The 18,629-nt window shown below is 43.9% G+C and overlaps 1 protein-coding gene across 1 annotated transcript in view; it reads right to left on the reverse strand.

Annotated features, from left to right (window-relative positions):
• Nucleotides 1-18,593, reverse strand: part of shoc2 (SHOC2 leucine rich repeat scaffold protein) — a 99,722-nt gene extending 81,129 nt beyond the window's left edge. Inside the window, exon 1 of the mRNA XM_069900070.1 lies at nt 18,354-18,593. The gene's annotated coding sequence lies outside the window, so the exon portion shown is untranslated. The remainder of the gene's footprint in view (nt 1-18,353) is intronic.
• Between the last annotated feature and the right edge of the window lie 36 nt (nt 18,594-18,629).

Below are 18,629 nucleotides of genomic sequence, written 5' to 3' on the forward strand. Positions count from 1 at the left end.
CATGGGCCAAAGAATTTAATGAAGCAGTAGGCACCATTTCTGACCCCCTGATGAATGAAAGGTTGTTGATGAAACAGCTAAGGGTGGTTGGGACAAGGACACTGATTAATAATTTATTCAATATCCTGGGGCTACTATTGGCCTCCAAATGCCAACTAAACTACCTCCCCATGAGCAAGAGATAATAGCCTCTTTGTGGTGTCTGTTTTAAAATACTATACCTCAAAAGTATAAATGCAGTCATGTACAAAATAATTACGTCTGTGCCATTTGAACCAGAGAACACCACAGCACAGAAAGAGGCCCCTTCAGTCCTTCTAGTCTGCCAAACTTTTTTTGGCTCATCCCACTGACCTGCATCCAGTTCAAAGCCCTCCACATCTTTCCCATCCACGTACCTGTCTATGTTCTTCATAAATGTTAAAATTGAGCCCGCATTTACCACTTTATCTGGCAGCTTTTTGCACAATCCCACCACCCTGTGAAGAAGTTTCCCCTAAACTTTTCCCCTTTCACTCTTAACCCATGTCCTCTGGTTTGTATCTCACCTACCTTCAGTGGAATAAAAGCATATCTACATTTATTCTCTCTATCCCCTGCTATTTTAAATACGTCCCTTCAATCGTCTATGCTCCAGGGAACAAAGATAAGTTAAGCAAATGGGCAAGGCTTTGGCAGATGGATAACAACATTAGTAAATGCGAGATCATCCACTTTGGAAAGAAAAATAGATAGGAATATTATAAAAACCGTGAAAAATTGCACAATGCTATGGTGTTGAGAGACCTCAAAGTAGCTGAATACAAACTGCAAATGTTATATTTGATATCCATCCCTCTATGGTATCATTAACAATTTGAAAAAGGAGTTGAAATAGTATAGATCTGTACAATAGCTGGTGTAGAGGGAGTCTTAAAGGAGACTAGAGTTCATGTCTTTGTGCCTTTTTTTACTCATGGAGGAGGCTGGGACATTGATGCAACATTCAGGAGCTGTGGCTACTGGTGCCATGATGTCATACATGTGCACCAAGCAATGGCTGACTTCTGTTTCCCAGAACAGTTCCAGATGTGTGGGGGAAATTCTTTGGCTTGGCTTCGCGGACGAAGATTTATGGAGGGGGTAAATGTCCACGTCAGCTGCAGGCTCGTTTGTGGCTGACAAGTCCGATGCGGGACATGCAGACACGGTTCCAGGGGAAAATTTGTTGGTTGGGGTTGGGTGTTGGGTTTTTCCTCCTTTGCCTTTTGTCAGTGAGGTGGGCTCTGCGGTCTTCTTCAAAGGAGGTTGCTGCCCGCCGAACTGTGAGGCGCCAAGATGCACGGTTTGAGGCGTTATCAGCCCACTGGCGGTGGTCAATGTGGCAGGCACCAAGAGATTTCTTTAAGCAGTCCTTGTACCTTTTCTTTGGTGCACCTCTGTCACGGTGGCCAGTGGAGAGCTCGCCATAGAACACGATCTTGGGAAGGCGATGGTCCTCCATTCTGGAGACGTGACCCACCCAGCGCAGCTGGATCTTCAGCAGCGTGGACTCGATGCTGTCGACCTCTGCCATCTCGAGTATTTCGACGTTAGGGATGAAAGCGCTCCAGTGGATGTTGAGGATGGAGCGGAGACAACGCTGGTGGAAGCGTTCTTGGAGCCGTAGGTGGTGCCGGTAGAGGAATTAAGGGTAGGGTAAACGGCCACTGTTCTGCTGCACATTGAGCTGCTGGTGCCAATGAGCGGCCCCGAAGGCCAAAGTGTCCTGGTGAGGTGCCGGAGACTAGAGGGGCTGTCGCAGCCTGTCCTGGCCACCCCAACAGCGCAGCCGCCCCTCCCGAGGGGATCATGAAGAAAAGTGAGATGGGTCGTGATGTCATCATGATGTCATCAGCCCACCCCTAGCCAGCCACTTGCAGCAGTAGTACATTCATGATGCGTGGCGGAGTATTCTGCTCCACCGCTGACACTACCTCGGAGAGGAATGGAGTCAGCACCTTTGAGCCGATCACGGAGCATTCAAGAAGGCAAGTTTTCCGACATGTGGGCAGAGAATCTCTGCCTTTATATTCAGATTTTTTATTTGCTTTATGAAAAGGCCTTTTGACAGCACCAATTCTGAGTGCGATTGTGGAGATGGGCCTTTCAAATTGCCTTGTAAAATGGGGTTAACCACGCAATTTTCTTGGAATAGGGCTATTTGAAAGGGCTGAATCAGGCAAGCCTCGTCAAAATCTACCCGGGTCCCAGACCAACCTGGGAGGTGGTCAGGGAACCCAGTAAAACTTAACTGGGTGTCCTCCTCCACCTATTTGAAAGGGGAAATAACTCACTCAGTTATTCTTGAACTTTAAACCTAAAGGGAACAGAAAGAACACAGAATTTGGCTGCGTGATGTGTCACTCACCACGCCATAGCAAAGTGGGATTCCCTTAAATTGGCAGGTTGGGATTTAACTGGTAAGTGAGGTTTCTGTTTGAAAAGTGCAGGAGGCACAAACTACCCAGTAATCTCGCCCGGGTCCCAGGAGGGCTACACAGGGACTGCTATTTGAAAGCACCGATTGATTGCTGCTGTTAGACAGGAAGGATCCAGTTGCCTCGATTCATAAGTATGGTATTGAAGACAGAGCTGTATTCCATTGCAGGCAAAATCTTCGCTAGGATTCTCCTAAATAGAATAATACCTAGTGTCGCCGAAAATATTCTCCCAGAATCACAGTGCGGCTTTCGCGCAAACAGAGGAACTACTGACATGGTCTTTGCCCTCAGACAGCTCCAAGAAAAGTGCAGAGAACAAAACAAAGGACTCTACATCACCTTTGTTGACCTCACCAAAGCCTTCAACACCGTGAGCAGGAAAGGGCTTTGGCAAATACTAGAGCGCATCGGATGCCCCCCAAAGTTCCTCAACATGATTATCCAACTGCACGAAAACCAACAAGGTCGGGTCAGATACAGCAATGAGCTCTCTGAACCCTTCTCCATTAACAATGGCGTGAAGCAAGGCTGTGTTCTCGCACCAACCCTCTTTTCAATCTTCTTCAGCATGATGCTGAACCAAGCCATGAAAGACCTCAACAATGAAGACGCTGTTTACATCCGGTACCGCACGGATGGCTGTCTCTTCAATCTGAGGCGCCTGCAAGCTCACACCAAGACACAAGAGAAACTTGTCCGTGAACTACTCTTTGCAGACGATGCCGCTTTAGTTGCCCATTCAGAGCCAGCTCTTCAGCGCTTGACATCCTGTTTTGCGGAAACTGCCAAAATGTTTGGCCTGGAAGTCAGCCTGAAGAAAACGGAGGTCCTCCATCAGCCAGCTCCCCACCATGACTACCAGCCCCCCCACATCTCCATCGGGCACACAAAACTCAAAACGGTCAACCAGTTTACCTATCTCGGCTGCACCATTTCATCAGATGCAAGGATCGACAACGAGATAGACAACAGACTCTCCAAGGCAAATAGCGCCTTTGGAAGACTACACAAAAGAGTCTGGAAAAACAACCAACTGAAAAACCTCACAAAGATTAGCGTATACAGAGCCGTTGTCATACCCACACTCCTGTTCGGCTCCGAATCATGGGTCCTCTACCGGCATCACCTACGGCTCCTAGAACGCTTCCACCAGCGTTGTCTCCGCTCCATCCTCAAAATTCATTGGAGCGACTTCATCTCCAACATCGAAGTACTCGAGATGGCAGAGGCTGACAGCATCGAGTCCACGCTGCTGAAGATCCAGCTGCGCTGGGTGGGTCACGTCTCCAGAATGGAGGACCATCGCCTTCCCAAGATTGTGTTATTTGGCGAGCTCTCCACTGGCCACCGTGACAGAGGTGCACCAAAGAGAAGGTACAAGGACTGCCTAAAGAAATCTCTTGGTGCCTGCCACATTGACCACCGCCAGTGGGCTGATATCGCCTCAAACCGTGCATCTTGGCGCCTCACAGTTCGGCGGGCAGCAACCTCCTTTGAAGAAGACTGCAGAGCCCACCTCACTGACAAAAGACAAAGGAGGAAAAACCCAACACCCAACCCCAACCCACCAATTTTCCGCTGCAACCGTGCCTGCCTGTCCCGCATCGGACTTGTCAGCCACAATCGAGCCTGCAGCTGATGTGGACTTTTACCCCCTCCATAAATCTTCGTCCGCGAAGCCAAGGCAAAGAAAATTCTTTGAACAGCAGTCCAACATAGATGTTCTTGGCCTCAAGGTGTTCTAGGGCAAAGTAGAGAGCTATGGAGAATGGATCTGATTGGCTAGTTGACAAACAAGACTGGCTGGTAGGCTGGTGTTGACACAAGTGATGGTATATATTCATCTCTCAACAGGCAGAGAGGAAAGAAAATGCATTAGGTTTCATTATTCTCTTTGGGTACTTGCCACATTCAAATTGGCTGCCAATCTTCCTGTCCTGCCACACACCAATGTGCAAACTACCCAAATCATTGTCAATTAAATACTGCTGATGTGCTGAAGGTAAGAGAGACCATCAAAATTCCTCCTTTCAACGTGAACGCAAGCTAGAGTACCAAGAGCAAGCACCAAACAAGGAAAATGTAGTACTTTATATATAAAAAAAACCATCTGTGCCTGAGCATAACTGATGACAGAGCAGACTCCAAATACAATATTTCCACATTACTTACATTCCAACAGCAGCATTGAGATGGCTGTGATCTACACATGTACTGAATGCCCATCAGGCTGACAAAACTGCTCATTAACATTTTTGAGTGAATTTGTGTTTTTTTTTTAAAAAGGCTTTCCATGTTAAAGCACCAAGAATAACTACTTTTAAATAGGGTTTGTGGCTAAGATTAGCATTGGTCATTAAGTACAGTTCCCAAAAAAATTAGGGAAGCAAAAAGGATAGTTCACAATGAGCTTGATCTGATAATACAAATACTTCATCTAGTAATATAAATGAGTTACTTAATTGTAATGCAATAACAGTGTTTCTCAAGCATGAGTGGCACAGTTAGCATTAATGGTTAGCGCAATGTCATTACTGCACCAGTGATCGGGACCGGGGCTTGAATCCTCATTCTCCCCATGTCTGTGTGGATTTTCATCAGGGCTCTGGATTCCTCCCACCATTCAAAACATACCAGGGGTGTAGGTTAATTGGGTGAATTTTGGCAGCACAGCCTCAGGCCGAAATGGCCTGTTACCATGCTGTATGTCTAATTTTTTTTTAAACTTCAAAAAATTTGAAGAGTCAATTATACCAACTATATTGAAGTTAGGCTCACATATTACAATAAATGCTTGATGACTGATTTGATTCCTATTTTACTAGTCAACATCTCAGATTGTTAATATAGTATATTTGGAAAATCAAATCAGTCATCAAGCATTTAACGTAATGCCATTTCCACTAAAATATGATTCAGTATTCATGTATTACTATTTCCAGCTCTTTTCTTTGGCTTGGCTTCGCGGACGAAGATTTATGGAGGGGGTAAAAAGTCCACGTCAGCTGCAGGCTCGTTTGTGGCTGACCAGTCCGATGCGGGACAGGCAGACACGATTGCAGCGGTTGCAAGGGAAAATTGGTTGGTTGGGGTTGGGTGTTGGGTTTTTCCTCCTTTGCCTTTTGTCAGTGAGGTGGGCTCTGCGGTCTTCTTCAAAGGAGGCTGCTGCCCGCCAAACTGTGAGGCGCCAAGATGCACGGTTTGAGGCGTTATAAGCCCACTGGCGGTGGTCAATGTGGCAGGCACCAAGAGATTTCTTTAGGCAGTCCTTGTACCTTTTCTTTGGTGCACCTCTGTCACGGTGGCCAGTGGAGAGCTCGCCATATAACACGATCTTGGGAAGGCGATGGTCCTCCATTCTGGAGACGTGACCCATCCAGCGCAGCTGGATCTTCAGCAGCGTGGACTCGATGCTGTCGACCTCTGCCATCTCGAGTACTTCGACGTTAGGGGTGTAAGCGCTCCAATGGATGTTGAGGATGGAGCGGAGACAACGCTGGTGGAAGCGTTCTAGGAGCCGTAGGTGGTGCTGGTAGAGGACCCATGATTCGGAGCCGAACAGGAGTGTGGGTATGACAACGGCTCTGTATACGCTTATCTTTGTGAGGTTTTTCAGTTGGTTGTTTTTCCAGACTCTTTTGTGTAGTCTTCCAAAGGCGCTATTTGCCTTGGCGAGTCTGTTGTCTATCTCATTGTTGATCCTTGCATCTGATGAAATGGTGCAGCCGAGATAGGTAAACTGGTTGACCGTTTTGAGTTTTGTGTGCCCGATGGAGATGTGGGGGGGCTGGTAGTCATGGTGGGGAGCTGGCTGATGGAGGACCTCAGTTTTCTTCAGGCTGACTTCCAGGCCAAACATTTTGGCAGTTTCCGCAAAGCAGGACGTCAAGCGCTGAAGAGCTGGCTCTGAATGGGCAACTAAAGCGGCATCATCTGCAAAGAGTAGTTCACGGACAAGTTTCTCTTGTGTCTTGGTGTGAGCTTGCAGGCGCCTCAGATTGAAGAGACTGCCATCCGTGCGGTACCGGATGTAAACAGCGTCTTCATTGTTGGGGTCTTTCATGGCTTGGTTCAGCATCATGCTGAAGAAGATTGAAAAGAGGGTTGGTGCGAGAACACAGCCTTGCTTCACGCCATTGTTAATGGAGAAGGGTTCAGAGAGCTCATTGCTGTATCTGACCCGACCTTGTTGGTTTTCGTGCAGTTGGATAATCATGTTGAGGAACTTTGGGGGACATCCGATGCGCTCTAGTATTTGCCAAAGCCCTTTCCTGCTCACGGTGTCGAAGGCTTTGGTGAGGTCAACAAAGGTGATGTAGAGTCCTTTGTTTTGTTCTCTGCACTTTTCTTGGAGCTGTCTGAGGGCAAAGACCATGTCAGTGGTTCCTCTGTTTGCGCGAAAGCCGCACTGTGATTCTGGGAGAATATTCTCGGCGACACTAGGTATTATTCTATTTAGTAGAATCCTAGCGAAGATTTTGCCTGCAATGGAGAGCAACGTGATTCCCCTGTAGTTTGAGCAGTCTGATTTCTCGCCTTTGTTTTTGTACAGGGTGATGATGGTGGCATCACGAAGATCCTGAGGCAGTTTACCTTGGTCCCAACAAAGCTTGAAAAACTCATGCAGTTTGGCATGCAGAGTTTTGCCGCCAGCCTTCCAGACTTCTGGGGGGATTCCATCCATACCTGCTGCTTTGCCACTTTTCAGTTCTTCGATTGCCTTATATGTCTCATCCAGGGTGGGTACCTCATCCAGCTCTAGCCTTAGGGGCTGTTGAGGGAGCTGGAGCAGGGCGGAATCTTGGACTGAGCGGTTGGTACTGAAAAGAGATTGGAAGTGTTCTGACCATCGGTTGAGGATGGAGATCTTGTCGCTGAGGAGGACTTTGCCGTCTGAGCTGCGCAGTGGGCTTTGGACTTGGGGTGAGGGGCCGTACACAGCCTTTAGAGCCTCGTAGAAACCCCTGAAGTCGCCAATGTCCGCGCTGAGCTGTGTTCGTTTGGCGAGGCTAGTCCACCACTCATTTTGGATCTCCCGGAGTTTTTTTTTTTTTTTTTTTTTTTTGGACTTCGCCCGGTCCGGGCGACGGTAGACGGCGGCGAGTCCGGGCACAGGGAGAGCAGCAGCGGCCCCGGCCCCGGTCCGGGCGAAGGGTAGACGGCGGCGGCCCCGATACGGGCAGGAGCAAGGGGGAGACGGCGGCCCCAGTCCGGGCACAGGGAGAGCAGCAGCGGCCCCGGCCCCGGTCCGGGCGAAGGGTAGACGGCGGCGGCCCCGATACGGGTATTTCCAGCTATCCCTTCAGTTTTTACACAGGATTATAAATGAAATTCTGCAAATTTTCACTCTCCTCTAATCTGTTTAATTCTCCACTAATTCATCGACCAAGTAATTCCAGTTAGATTACAATCTATAATATAATTATAGTGATCAGCGAAGTGGGAACAGGGGAAAAAAATAGTCAATTCCATTTCCTTCGTTTCGAAAGTGGCTAGAAGCTGGATCTTGACCTCAGTCATTTGCAACTTTTCAGACATCACTGCAGTGATCAGAAACCCCAACTGATTCTTGTATCATCCAAAACAGGGAAGGTAGCACAACTGGAAGCACAGACAAAATTAACTAGCTTCACAACAATCAGACATAGCGGGGGGGGGGGGGGGGGCGGGTGTCAAGACAGCATTATATATCAGTCTTCAGTTCCTATAATCTCAAATTTTCAAAATGCTTACAATTAAGATCACTACAAGATAGTAATTTAAAACTCCATCAAATGCTCAAAGGATCCAACAATGGTCAAAAATCAGAAAACACCCTGCTTTTGGGAATGACCATCTGAATTCAACATTTTAAAACAACAATGTGCTGCACAACAAAGCTTAAAATGATCTATCTCGAAGGAGAGCACTCATCACTAGACAAGATTTTTTTTAAAACCATCCATCTATTATTTGAACAGAATATTTCCTTGTGGACTTTGTACATGAATCAAATATTGCTGGATTAATGTGCTGAGAAAACCAATACATTTTGGTGAAACACAAAAGTCTGCAGATGCTGTGATCGTAAAAGCACAAATGCTGGAGGAACTCAGCAGGTCTTGCAGCATCCATAGGAGGTAAAGATATACAGTACAACTCCAACTATCTAAAATGGTAGGGACCAAGCCTATGTCGGATAAATGGTCTTTTTTTTTAAAAAACAGCCCAGTAGCAACAGCAAATCTCTTGTATCAATGTTTAAACAACAGCAAACAAGAAGGCTTTTTAAGCATGAAAATAATGTTTAATTCTCACCAAAAAAGATGCTGCCACCAATCACCGAGACTGCCCAACCGCCACACCCAATCCCAGACATATCACCACTGCTGCCGTTAATCCTCAGGGAGGCTTTCCGGGCCAGTGGAACACTCACTCACTTGCAAATCAGCGGGTTCCTGTCTCCCTGGTCACCAGAGCTCCCAACACCCGAGTCCTGGCTCCGAATCGTGCGTGCGTGTGCAGTAGTAGGCCTAGGGGAGGATTTGGAGTTGGCATTGGGAGCTCCAGAGTACCAATCTTGAGGGGAGGCCACTGAGTCTGAGGGCCCGCTCCTGCCCGGGAGGCCGCTCTCTTTGATGTGATATGGGATTCTTCCAACCACTTGCAGCTGGGAGACAGTGGCACTCAGTTTGAGAGGGAGAACTGGAGAGAAAAGTCAATAGGGAAAGGTGATTTTTTTTTTCTCCAAACTGTGAGGTCAGTTAAAACTCCAAAAAAAATTTGGAAAAATGAGGATTTTGGGGTTTTTTTGAATATTCTCATTTATCCAAAATGTTTTTTGAAAATCAAATAAATGAAGATTTCGGAGAATCCGATTTTGGATCATTGTTGTATTGGGTTTGAAGGTTTGAAGCCTGAAACGGTTATATATCTTTATCTCCTATGAATGCTGCGAGACCTGCAGAGTTCCTCCAGCATTTTTGTTGTGCCAATACATTTCCTGGATGATCCTGGACTTTGCACCTCATTACTTCTATCACAAACAGATCAACACTTCATCCCAGTGCAAATAGTGGAACACAAGATACTGCCACCATTCAGATATCACAGAATACAAATTTGAGCTGTTGGGTGCCTTTCATGTTTCAAATAGACAGGATAAACATTTCACACACCTACCATTACAATTCACTGAAATCTTAATGAAAACATGGAAAAGCACTTTCAACCCAGAATTGTTTGAGAAGTTTAAATCATTACTGAAAACTCAATTTGTGCAATATATTAAGCAGAAACTTGCAGTTCAAAAAGCTACAAGTTGAAAGTGCAAGTTCAATTAGTAGAAATCCAGCCTCCACCCCCCCCCCCCCCCATATATATTTTTTCCAATCATTTTAAAGCAGCACCTAGGGCATGCATCAGCAAGCCAAACTACAGTTGAAGTAGAAGTATAGGTTTGTAGCAAAAACCAATCAGTTGGAGTTCTAAATTGATATTTCGGTTCAAAATTGATAAAGGGTCCAAAGCCAAAACAATGATAATACAAAATCAGGAGAACACGAGCCAGTCCTCATCGAGGACTCAGCAGTGGAGAGGGTCAAGAACTTCATATTCCTGGGTTTCAACTTGTGAGGAGGATTATTCCTGGGTTTCAGCACGTGAGGAGGATTATTCCTGGTTTCAACATGTGAGGATCTATCCTGGAGCCTCCACATTGATGCAATCATAAAGAAAGGTCTCCTGCAGCTATACTTTGAGAGGTTTGAGGAAATGTGGTGTGCTGTCAAAGACTTGCAAATTTCTACAGGTGTACTGTGGAGGGCATTCTGACCAATGCACAGGACACAACTCCAGAAAGTTGTTAACTCAGCCAGCGACATCACAGAATTCAGTCTTCACTCCATCAAGAACATATACAAGAGCAGCATCTTAAGAAAGCAGGCATAATCCTCATGGACTCCTACCACCCAAGCCATGCCCTCTTCACTCTGCTACCATCAGGAAAAAGGTACAAGAGCCTGAAGAGGAGCACCCAGTAGTACAAGGACAGCTTCTTCCCCTCTGCCATCAGATTTCTGATTAGACACTGAACCACAGACAGTGCCTCACTTTCTCCTTTTTTTTTGCAGCATTTATTTATTTTGAAATGTGATTTATAGCAATATTCGCACTGTAATGCTGCCAAAAAACAATAGATTTTGTGATTATTTTCATGACAATAAATTCTGATTCTGATCATTTCTATTCTTGAAGGCTACCTGACCGACTGTCCCTCCAGTGATCCCGTTCACTTAAGATTCTGGAATTTTTTTCTCTCTTTCATAAGAATGGACCAATCTTGAAGGGCTTTGATCTGAAACATCAACAGTTCATTTTCCCACTGAGGCTCCAGAACGGAGTTCCTCCAGCAGAGCACTTTTACACTAAATCCCAGCATCTGCCATCTCCTGTATGTAATGTAGAGATTGCTCTTTGAAGATGTAACAACTTATCAACCAAAGGCATCGTGACAGATGGTGTAAGCAAAGGAAAAGAATCAAACTGATCTTCTGCAGTTATTATGTGCCTACATTAAGGAAGCAAAAAACTAATGCCAACTTTGCTCTGAAATCAGCTATATGGAACATGATCCATGAACGATTGATTGTAGCACTAAATTGAAAATGTTCTCCACTCCCCAAGACTCAACAGTCAATTAAAACCACTCAACTTTTTAAAACCAGATAGAAAGTTGTTTTAATAACCGTTTCATGAGGAATAGAATACAAGAGTAGGGATGTGATGTTGAGGCTTTATAAGGCATTGCTGAAATCTCACTTGGAGTATTGAGTAGCCTTGGGCTCCTCATTTAAGAAAGGATGTGCTGATGTTGAAGAGGATTCTAAAGAGATTCACAAGGATGATTCCAGAAATGAAAGGGTTACCATAGGCAGAGAATTTGATAGCTCTTGGCCTGTAGTCATTGGAACTTAGGAGTATGAGGAGGGATCCCACTGAAACATTTTGAATACTGAAAGACGTGCTCACAGTGGATGCAGAAAGGGAGTTTCCCCATGGTGGAAGAGTTGAGAACCAGAGGGCACAACTTCAGGATTGAAGGGTGTCCACTTAAAATAGAGAGGCGGAGGAATTTCTTCAGTCAGAGGGTGGTAAATCTGTGGAATTTGTTGTCACAGGCAGTTGTGGAGGCTAAGTTATTGGGTGTATTTAAGGCAGAGATTGATAGTTTTTTGATTAGCCAGGGCATTGCAAAGGTTATGGGGAGAAGGCCAGGCAGTGAGGCTGAGTGGGAAAATGGATCAGCTCATGACTAAATGGAATGGCAGAGTCAATGGAGTGTATAGCCTATTTCTGCTTTGATGTCTTATGAGTATACTAAATTGGTAGAATATAGTCAGTCCTGACCTATTGCAGTTAATTCCTTTTAAACTTCTGTGCCTGAAAACTATTGCATACCAGAAGCTCATGCAATTAATACATCTGCTCGCAACACAAGCCAGAAATAGTTTAAGACAATGAAAGAACCCAATTGAAATAGGAATGTTTCAACTCTTTTTCAAGCAGTCAAGCCATTTACTTTTGCAAGATTTGAATTCTATGGATCAACAGATCAGATTAGAATTCTGCAGTGTTACACATTGATCAGGATGGATCTCGAAGAATATCCCCATGCTCAGTGATGTTAGAGCTCAGCATCCAACTGCTAAAAAGACAGCTGAAGTATTTGCAACCACATTCAGTCAAACAGATGATACATCTTGGCCTACACTGTGAGAAACATACCAAAGAATCCAGTCTCCACCCAATACAATTCATTCGGAGTGATGTTAAGAAACAGCTGAATGCACTGCATGAAGCCAAGGCTATGGAACCATATACCATTCCAGATGTAGCATGAAACACTTGCTACAGCAGTTACTCCACTCCCAACTGCTTGAGGTGGAAAATTGTCCAGTTATGTCCTAATTATTTCCCAAAATGACTGTAGGACCATTGACAATAGATGCTGAGTGATACATACCAATAATCTACTCACCAATGTCCAGTGTGAGTCTTCTGGGACAATTCCACTCCAAGTCCCACGGCAGCTTTGTTGCAAACCTGAATCAAAGAGCTGAACTCTTGAGGCAAGGAGGGAAAACACTTCAATGTGGGAGTCTTACACAAGGAAGATGGCTTTAGCTACTGGAGGTCAACTGCCCCAGCTTCAAGCCATCAGTGTAGAAGCTTCTCATGGCTGGGACTTCCTTCCAGAGGAACCTCACCACTGATTATACAATGTTCAATTACAATTGTACCCCTCAGCCAATGTACTTTTTCCCTGGATTCAGCAGGACCTAAACAGCATTCAGGAACAGGCAGATAAATGACAAGTAAAATTTGTGTCAAAGAAGTTCCAATAAATGATAATTTGCCAAAAAACAGAATATGACCATCATCTACATTCTTGGAGTTACCATTAGCTAGAAGCTCAAACCAGCAAATACCATTAGCTAGAAGCTCAAACCAGCAAATACCATTAGCTAGAAGCTCAAACCAGCAAATACCATTAGCTAGAAGCTCAAACCAGCAAATACCATTAGCTAGAAGCTCAAACCAGCAAATACCATTAGCTAGAAGCTCAAACCAGCAAATACCATGGCTAAATGAGGTCAGAGAGATGTATCCTCCTGCAAGTGAAACACGATAGGCTACAGACACTATTATTGTAATAAACAATAATAGAGAAAAATCCAACATTTCGGCGTGAATTCTACAGCAAGTGACTTTTTCACTTGAATCTGAAAGTCTGTTACCTAAAGCTCAAATCAGGAGAGAGATAGAATATTCTCCTTTTGCTTGGACAAGTTTGGTTCCTACAAGTGTCAAGATGCTAGATATCATCTTGGACAAAGTAGCCTAATTCACTGCTGCCCATCCACCTCATTCTTTCCACCAATGGCATACTGGGATTGTAATAGACACCATCCACAAAATGCCTTGGCCATTGACAGTCCCTCATAAACCTAATCTGTATCTCAAAGAACAAGGACATGGCAACATCACCCCTGCAGATATTCCTCCAAGTTGCACATCTTCATTGTATTAATCCAAGCCCTCGACCTGCCAACCCAACCACAACAGAAGGACTGCAATGATCCAAGACAAGGGTCATTAGCACCTTGAAAGGACAATTAGGGTTTGCAATAAATACTAGGCTAGCCATACCAATCCTAACAATGAATTCAAACAACTTGTGATTCTTCTACAATTCAGGGAGTCAACATTGGAAGACTCTCAATTATTGTTAATCATATTTACCTCCAATTATTCTCAAATGTGTTGTCATAACAAGTTAGCAACACCACAGAGGATCAAAGCAAAATATGTCAAATACTGTTGTAGACAAAGTATTTCTTAATTCAACTGTATTCTTATGGGTGATCAATGAAGAGATTTGTATTGACTGCAAATTCAAATTATCCTGAACAGGGTGCTTGATGTCCAGTTCAGCCACCAAACATATTTTGAGTTTTCAAACATTAATCACAGGGAAAAGCAGTTTCTCAGCAGTTATTTAAATACAAATATTCTAATACATTTATTTGGGAACTTATTACACAAATAAACAGCTGGTGTTTCAGGGGAATAATCAGACAAGCAAACACTGGAGAAATATCAAACATTTGGTTAAAGTGCTAGGCAGGGTTTTACAGGGAAGGAGTGAGAGAGTCCGAGGTTTAGGAAAGGAATTCCAAAGTATTAGGACAAGTTGCCTGATGGAATTAGCTTTAATGGTCATCAAAGGAAGTTTCAGGGACAGGAAAAAGCAAGTCATGAAACGTTCAATAGACAAGAGTTTCAATTTAAATAGGTTGTTGAACTATTTGCTGCAAAGATCGGCAAGAACAGATGCAATGGGTGATAATCTGGTTTCAATGGGATAACAGGAGGCAGAGGCTTGAAAATCTGAGGATACAAAATTCATCAATAGGGCATTTGAAACCAACCAGAATAGAAGGCCACAATGGGATGCACCTCAATTTTTGCAAAGGAGGGGCTCAGGTAGGCACTATTACAATGTGGAGTAGTTTTCTTTATACGAGTTTGGACCCCACTCCCAGAGTCCTGGTTAAAATGGACACCATGTTCCAAATTTTGATTTCCGACAGTACCAGTCAAAGGTGGGGAGGAGAGGTTGCACATAAAATAGCAAGTCTACTACATAACATGGGAGAGAAAATGCACCCCCTCCATGACAGAATACTGAACAGTCAGAAACTGTAGTGATACCAATGAGCAAAAAGACATCAAAGCTGAAAATCAACAGCATACATGTGATAGTTTCAAAGACAAGAGGAGAAAAACTCCAGATTTTCTTTGCAAAATACAAGGAACGGAATCAATAAAGACAATTCTATTAAGTTAGCCAAACAAGTGGTAGATAATAGTATGATCTAAAAGATTAAAGAAACAGTAGTGACAGCCCATCTTATCCATGCCAGGTGAGATACCCATCTACATTGATCCCTTTGCCCACTCTTTTCCTATCCCTCTCTACACCCTCTGGCAGTTCATTCCAAATATTCTTCACCCTGTGTGAAATTTACATCTCAGGTCTCCTTTAAATTTCTTCCCCCTCACCTTGAATTTGTTCTAGACTCCCGTGCCCTGGGAAAAAGATTCTGACCATCCACTTCTTTCAATTTTGCAAACCTCTAGGTTACCCTTCAGTCACATATTCTAGCAAGAATAAACCCAATCTATCCAATTTCTCCTTATAACTACTACCATTAAGTACAGACAGTACACTGGTGAATCTCTTTCTGTAGTATGGCAAACAAAATTGTACACATTACTCCAAGGGCAGTCTAACCAACTGCAACATGTCCCAACTCTTGTCCTCAATGCCTTGGCTGATGAAGTCAAGCCTACAAAATAATATTCTCAATACCCTATCTATCTGTGTGTACACTTTCAGGGAACTACAAACTTACATCCCAAGGTCTATGTATACATCAGTACTCAAGTGTGTGCCATGTACTCCTTGCAAATTTGACCTCTGAACATGTATTACCTCATTTGTCTGGATTAAATTTCATCCGCTACTGCACCTTCCAATTTTCCATCTGATCTTCACTCGACTAATTATTTAAACAATCTTTGTGTCATCTGCAAACCTACTAATCATACAGCCTGCACATTCTGAATACCATTTATATAGATTACATTCAAATGTTCCTACCACCAATCCCTATGGTACACCATTTGTTACAGATTTCCATTCAGAAAAACATGACAACCTATACCACCCTGCCTTCATCAATCTCCTAAAAGTCATGGTTATCATGCCACAATCACCAACGAAGTTGTTTGGACAGTGGTATTTAGGTGTTGTAGCAGAAAAAGAAATTGAGTCGACCAGACTCTCACTTGCAGTTGGAGAGGAGTTGCTCAAGGATTGGAGAAAGGACAGAAGCCTCAAGTATTTTACAAAAGGAATGCTGACAACTAAGGTGCATTGAGAAAGACCAAGATTCGGAAGAGTTTTGGCAAGAGTTAATGAATTTGATTTATACCAGGCAGATATGGTGACAGATGGTTAAATCTACTATGTATGAGATATGGTCAAAGCTTTGTTACATTTAATAAGAGGGGATATTTCCAGAATTAAAAGTAAAAATCTCCTTGAAGATATCAAAGTGAAAGTATTGAAAGGAAGAGAACAACTGAAATAACCTTAAAAATGGAGAGGCAAAAAAAAAAATAGGTGGCACAATTTAAAAATGCAAGCAAATGACTTCAGCAAGAGTTACACAAATTAAGTTTTAAAGGAGGACTGGCAAAAAGCAAGTGAAGGAGGATGCAAGAAAATGGAGGGGGTACTTGAGACAAAAATCAGAACTGTTCCCAAAAATCAAGTATATAGCAAAATAATTCAAAACAAATAGCAGCAGTAAAACCAGAGGTGAACAAGGCAAATAAAGATGGAAAATGATATGATGGACAAGAGATGAAAATGATGAAAGATTAGACTATAACAGGAGGAAAATCCTACAATGGAGGACAAGGAAGGACTGTAAAAGAAAACAAAATGGGTGAGAAAAGACAGGTTGCTTGAGTTGAAGCTGCAAATGGAGATTGTTGGGAGGGCAGATGATGAGAAAAACTAATAGCACAATTTGGTGATGTGCGGACTAATTCTCTTTCAAGGGTCTGACGTCAATCCAATCGTCCAGAGTAAGGCTATAAATGACAAGGGCATCATTTGCCTTGGAGAAGACAATATAGAAATAAATGATTGGTATCAGCTAGAGTCCAAGGAACAGTCGTGGATGGGTTGAGTGAAGGTTGGAAAATGGGCAGATTGGAGTATCTATTCCAATTGACTAGTTTTCAACGAGGTTAAGCATTCTGATGACAAAAGGTTCACAATGGGCAGCCATAGGACAGGAACCGATCCAAAATTTTTATGAACAATTCAAATAAAAGGCACACACTTTCATAGCTTTACTCAACACTCGAATAATTAAAATGGAATTTTGTAGTGGAGAACTTTGTAAGCTATGCATGTTCCAAATATCAAGTACATCTACAACAAGCTTTCATAACATTTTACAGAAATTGAGAAAGTATGTTGTGATTTTTGAACTTTTTAAAATTTAGACATACAGCATTGTAACAGGCCAATTTGGGCCTACGAGTCGATGCCCACCCAATTTACACCCCGGTTTTTGAAGGGTGGGAGGAAACCGGAGCCCCCGGAGAAATGTACAAGTAAAATTAATTCTGGCACGTTACAAACCAAGAAACTGGCAAGTTTTTTTTGTCCTTGAATTCACTTTATGCAAATTTAGTTAGGATCACTTGGATTCTCACAACTGAAAATAGCAAAAAAAATTCAGACAGTCAAACATCCCTGGAGAAAGCAACATCTTCAGAATCATTCCAATGGAAGAGAATAGAAAAGCATGGTTAACACTACTTTTCTCTCCACAGATCCCAAGTATATCCTGTATTTTATCATTTCAAACCATTGTTTTACTTTGCTCTTGTAGATCCTAAATACATTTTTAAATGATAAACACTGGTTAGATATCACACTTTTTTTTAGCATCACACCACAGGTCACTAGCATCGGGGAAGATCGAGAACATTTCAACTATGTTCTCCAAATGTGACAAAACCTCTCAATGCATCTTAATTATAACAGACTGCAATTCAACCTGCCTCATTATTACATAAGCCTATTAATTCAAATAGCTTCAGTGCCATATATTTATTTTTAAAGGAAACTCTGCCTGCTGGGGCTTGCTAATATAACAGAGATGAACACATTCCCCTGGCAAACACTTCTCCACCCAAATCAGTAGCTGCCCCCAGGCAAAAAGTCACCTATTTCAATGGTCCAGGCGTGCGAGACCCAATGGGCTGTGCCTTCAGATTTGCACAGGGTCCCAAGTTTGTCCCGGAGAGGGAGAGAGAGAGGAAACCTAGCCCCACTCTGAAACAAAATAGGAATACCTCCCCAGGACCCACACACAAGCTGCACGTTTGGACACGAAATATGAAAGGAGTTTAATGGTCATCAAACTCTTAAAAATAAGTCGTCGAAAATAGTCTCGCTCCTCGTCGCCCAGGGTTGGGAAGGAATCTTATTCCTTCTTAATCCTCCGCCCCCTTTTTTCCTTTTGCTGCTGAATAAACACATTTTGTTTTAAAAAGTCCTGCCAAACCAGTTGAGCTCAATCTGCTGCGACTGGACGCGAAAAGGGAAACCAATGGCATTTTACAATAAATGTTAGATCCCCACAATGTGCATTTCCGCTTTTATATTGGAGAAAGATCGGTTCCCACAACAGAAACTCGCCCCCCCTCCCTCCTCCCTCCTCCCTCCAACAACGCCCACCCGGCCGGCCGCAGTGTTACCTGTGCGGTGTGAGCGGCGAGCCCCTCCCGGACAGCCGGCCCTCGCCCCTCTTCGCCTGCCCGAAGGCCCAGGCCCCGCTGACAGCGAGGGGCAGCCACGGCCCGAATCCGAGCCTCCCCTCCCTCGACCCGGGACCCTCCTCGCCGGCCTGGGGCCGCTTGGGAGAGCGAGGGGACGATTGATTGATTGTTGGAACGTAGGCCCTGACGAAGGCGGCGGTCTCTCCTCCTCCTCCTCCTCCTCTCTCCCCCCCCAACCCAACCCAACCCAACCCA

This window comes from Narcine bancroftii, chromosome 10 (assembly GCF_036971445.1).
Source record: "Narcine bancroftii isolate sNarBan1 chromosome 10, sNarBan1.hap1, whole genome shotgun sequence".
Taxonomy (NCBI): Eukaryota; Metazoa; Chordata; class Chondrichthyes; order Torpediniformes; family Narcinidae; genus Narcine; species Narcine bancroftii.